This window comes from Schistocerca piceifrons, unplaced genomic scaffold (genome assembly GCF_021461385.2).
Source record: "Schistocerca piceifrons isolate TAMUIC-IGC-003096 unplaced genomic scaffold, iqSchPice1.1 HiC_scaffold_1404, whole genome shotgun sequence".
NCBI classification, from domain to species: domain Eukaryota; kingdom Metazoa; phylum Arthropoda; class Insecta; order Orthoptera; family Acrididae; genus Schistocerca; species Schistocerca piceifrons.
In genome coordinates, this window is record NW_025727241.1 from 32,501 (window position 1) to 37,500 (window position 5,000).

At 54.2% G+C, this 5,000-nt stretch overlaps 1 non-coding gene across 1 annotated transcript in view; it reads right to left on the reverse strand.

Moving 5' to 3' along the window:
- Positions 1 to 1,423, reverse strand: part of LOC124733655 — a 1,908-nt gene extending 485 nt beyond the window's left edge. Inside the window, exon 1 of the ribosomal RNA XR_007009058.1 lies at positions 1 to 1,423. This exon is cut by the window's left edge and continues 485 nt beyond it. This is a non-coding gene — a ribosomal RNA (small subunit ribosomal RNA).
- Positions 1,424 to 5,000: the final 3,577 nt, after the last annotated feature.

Consider the following 5,000-nt stretch of genomic DNA (forward strand, 5'->3'; position numbering starts at 1 on the left):
TCGTTATCGGAATTAACCAGACAAATCGCTCCACCAACTAAGAACGGCCATGCACCACCACCCACCGAATCAAGAAAGAGCTATCAATCTGTCAATCCTTCCGGTGTCCGGGCCTGGTGAGGTTTCCCGTGTTGAGTCAAATTAAGCCGCAGGCTCCACTCCTGGTGGTGCCCTTCCGTCAATTCCTTTAAGTTTCAGCTTTGCAACCATACTTCCCCCGGAACCCAAAAGCTTTGGTTTCCCGGAGGCTGCCCGCCGAGTCATCGGAGGAACTGCGGCGGATCGCTGGCTGGCATCGTTTATGGTTAGAACTAGGGCGGTATCTGATCGCCTTCGAACCTCTAACTTTCGTTCTTGATTAATGAAAACATACTTGGCAAATGCTTTCGCTTCTGTTCGTCTTGCGACGATCCAAGAATTTCACCTCTAACGTCGCAATACGAATGCCCCCGCCTGTCCCTATTAATCATTACCTCGGGTTCCGAAAACCAACAAAATAGAACCGAGGTCCTATTCCATTATTCCATGCACACAGTATTCAGGCGGGCTTGCCTGCTTTAAGCACTCTAATTTGTTCAAAGTAAACGTGCCGGCCCACCGAGACACTCAATAAAGAGCACCCTGGTAGGATTTCAACGGGGTCCGCCTCGGGACGCACGAGCACGCACGAGGCGGTCGCACGCCTTCAGCTCGCCCCACCGGCAGGACGTCCCACGATACATGCCAGTTAAACACCGACGGGCGGTGAACCAACAGCGTGGGACACAAATCCAACTACGAGCTTTTTAACCGCAACAACTTTAATATACGCTATTGGAGCTGGAATTACCGCGGCTGCTGGCACCAGACTTGCCCTCCAATAGATACTCGTTAAAGGATTTAAAGTGTACTCATTCCGATTACGGGGCCTCGGATGAGTCCCGTATCGTTATTTTTCGTCACTACCTCCCCGTGCCGGGAGTGGGTAATTTGCGCGCCTGCTGCCTTCCTTGGATGTGGTAGCCGTTTCTCAGGCTCCCTCTCCGGAATCGAACCCTGATTCCCCGTTACCCGTTACAACCATGGTAGGCGCAGAACCTACCATCGACAGTTGATAAGGCAGACATTTGAAAGATGCGTCGCCGGTACGAGGACCGTGCGATCAGCCCAAAGTTATTCAGAGTCACCAAGGCAAACGGACCGGACGAGCCGACCGATTGGTTTTGATCTAATAAAAGCGTCCCTTCCATCTCTGGTCGGGACTCTGTTTGCATGTATTAGCTCTAGAATTACCACAGTTATCCAAGTAACGTGGGTACGATCTAAGGAACCATAACTGATTTAATGAGCCATTCGCGGTTTCACCTTAATGCGGCTTGTACTGAGACATGCATGGCTTAATCTTTGAGACAAGCATATGACTACTGGCAGGATCAACCAGGGAGCTGCGTCAACTAGAGCTGAGCAGCCGGCCGCCCGGGAGTGTGTCCCGGGGGCCCGCGCGAACACGCAAGCGTCCGCTCAATCATTCTGCAAACAGGAGGAGGCTGAGCTCCCCTGCACAATACACCTCGAAACCCTCTCAGGTCCCGGCGGCGCGCAGCGCCGTCCCAAGTACTTGGTCGGGTTCGAGAGAGGCGCAATCGCCCGGAGTTAGGCGAGTAGACGCTTTCGGTGCGACCACCCGTGCTCCCAACTGAGCTTGCCGCTGCCGACAGAGGCCCGGGAGCGTGCTGTCGTGGCATTGCCGGCGGGAGACAACACGCGCCACCTACGGTGACCGGCAGCTCCAACGCCAGCGCCACAGAAGGACAAAAGCCCCACTTGGGTGCCGAAGCGAACTCTCCCAGCACAGCGCACGCGCCAACACATCCGCACAGCTGCGATACAAACCACCAGCGAGAACCGCTGGGGCGACCGAGCAGCAGACGGCGTCGCGGCGCCGAGCGCCGGGCGGCGGCGCATCCTCAACGCACACAGTCCTCAATCGGACCAGCACACTGAAGATGTCCACCGCGCTTCGCACCGGGCCCGCGAGGACCTACTTTGGCCGCACGGCGCCGCGCGCAGGGTGCGCCGGCGCGCAGCTGCGACGCCTGCCGCGTCCGTCGGCCGGCGCGCCTGCCACTGGCCGCCCCCACCAGCCGGCTGTAGCGCGTGCGCCCACGCACCGCGCGGCCAGCACGCCGGGAGGCGCCCCCTCACCGGCCGGGGACGGTCCCACCCAGCCACCGCCGCGTATCGCTTCACACCCAGATGCCGTTCAGTTTCGTCGGCATGGTGGGTATCGCTGGAACAACCGGTTAGTACCTCAACCTATCGTCGCCATCACCGATTCACCCCTAGCGAGAACAACCGCACCACAACAGGTTACCATTTGTTCATTTGCGTAACTTCACCAGAAAACGCAGGCGTCCATCGCCATTTGCAACTTCAACGATTATTGCATGCCTGTGTCAGGTGTCACGCCACACTACGTCTGCCCACATACACGCAACAAAATGTGCACGCCTAGACAATACGTGGAAGGTGGCCCCCGTACGTATGCGATGTCCATTGCTCGAACGACTGTCAACCGGCCTCTGTAGCATGTCGCAGATATGGAACGCGGTGCACCATGCCATCACGGTGTGTGAGGAGAGACGACTAGGTCCGAATACATCAACAGACAGCTCATGCTGATCGCCATCCACGGCGTCCGTTCCTCCCACACGTCTCTATGGCGTACCACACTGCAATCCAGCTCTCATAGGGAGACGACACGTAGCTGCGTGCACAATATTTGCACTGTATGGTCCGCCGTTTTTGGGCGCAGTCGTTGTGCGGTCACACATGTGCCACGATGTATCATTCAGTACATAAGGACGAATGTGCAGTACAGATTGTGGTTCACGCGTACGACATCAGCGGACAGTTGACACAGGCCGCACCACAACGTAGCCTGAGTACGTCGCATGCGAAGGGCATTGAACATGCAAACTTCTCACCAACCAGCTTGCGAAGGCAGGGGGCAAGGTGGGGACGTGGGGAGGGGCGGCATGTACGTCCTGCTGCCATCCACATTACAGTGTACAGCAGGAGCATGTGGAAAGTGAGCAAGACTTGCAAGGTGTTTAACATGAAGCGATACACAGGGGTGCGGGCAGTGCGAGTAGCGAACTATATTGCGAGGGTTGCGGGTGGGCAACACTACAGTAATTGAACGAGTCGTATAACAATTACAGAGCAGGTTTAGGCGACAACGTGGGTTACGTTAAGGCGACAACATGGGTTAGGTTAAGGCACAACATGGGTTAGGTTAAGGCACAACATGGGTTAGGTTAAGGCACAACATGGGTTAGGTTAAGGCACAACATGGGTTAGGTTAAGGCACAACATGGGTTAGGTTAAGGCACAACATGGGTTAGGTTAAGGCACAACATGGGTTAGGTTAAGGCACAACATGGGTTAGGTTAAGGCACAACATGGGTTAGGTTGAGGCACAACATGGGTTAGGTTGAGGCACAACATGGGTTAGGTTGAGGCACAACATGGGTTAGGTTGAGGCACAACATGGGTTAGGTTGAGGCACAACATGGGTTAGGTTGAGGCACAACATGGGTTAGGTTGAGGTACAACATGGGTTAGGTTAAGGTACAACATGGGTTAGGTTAAGGTACAACATGGGTTAGGTTAAGGTACAACATGGGTTAGGTTAAGGTACAACATGGGTTAGGTTAAGGTACAACATGGGTTAGGTTAAGGTACAACATAGGTTAGGTTAAGGTACAACATAGGTTAGGTTAAGGTACAACATAGGTTAGGTTAAGGTACAACATAGGTTAGGTTAAGGTACAACATAGGTTAGGTTAAGGTACAACATAGGTTAGGTTAGGTTAGGTTAGGTTACACGTTGTTGTACGGAAAGGTGTAGGGGGGGGGGGGGGCGGGGGCGGCAGGTTCGTTGATAGTGATTATAGTAAGTGAATGCTTGTGACATGATCAGATTTGTCACGTCAGGATGCACCTTTGGCTTATTAGAGGCGGCGCTCCAATTCTATGCTTGTGTGAGACCTGTGTCTTTGACTCATGTCATTGTTTGTGCGCTGTGACAGGAGGTACTATTGTGATGTTGGGTGCACCGTTGTATAGGACATGTGTGGGTGTTGGTGCCTGGTCTGCGCAATGGTGGATGTCGAAAGGCTGGGATATTGTATTTTCCGCACGGACCTCCTGGTCTGGTTGTGATAGTGTGGATTGTGTAATGTGGCGGAGAAGATGCACTGGATGTTGTTCCATGCTGGTGCTTACATATTGTATGTGCGCCTGTTAGAAGCAGAGAGTGGTGCGTGATCAGAGTGTCTGGCTGACGTGTGGTTCCCATTTTGGGCAGACTCTTTCAGCATGTATACGGACAGTTGTGTATATTTGCTGTAGTTTGATGGCTCTGCATTGATTACTAATCAGCGCCGTGTGTACGGGTAATCTGGTTCCAGTCCAAAATGTTCCATCTGTGTACATTAGTGACAAAGACTCCCCCCATGCAGTGGGGCTCGGTCTGTTATAACTCTTCCGCGTAATATATTTGCCCCACGTTTTTGCGACTGCGAGTGCGAGTGCAACGCGCATGGGGACCGACATGCTGATGGCTCGGTATCGGACGCCGTACAGTGAGCAACGCGATCGCGTCTCTCGCTCGTAAGTGGTACAGGTCGCGGCTCATGTATACGGACAGCGGGAATGTCGCATATTGGAAATAACTCTTCATGAAACGCAAGTTATAGGGGTGGATTGCACTTTACGAGTGCGGGAAACGTCCGCCGTTCATCCGCTGGAGGTGCGAGTTTGGCGGTTGGGGTGGTGCACGAACGGGTGCGGGTGGCGTCATTGCCGGTCCACGGCTTCGTGCGGCAGAGCCACTGGAGATTGGGTGCTATGGTCGACAGAGGCTGCAGCCTTTGTGGGTGGCGTCGAAAGGCGGCCACTGTGGCGCCATCGCTGTCTTAGTCGGCTTGGCGTCTCATAGATGGCGGTAGCGTCGT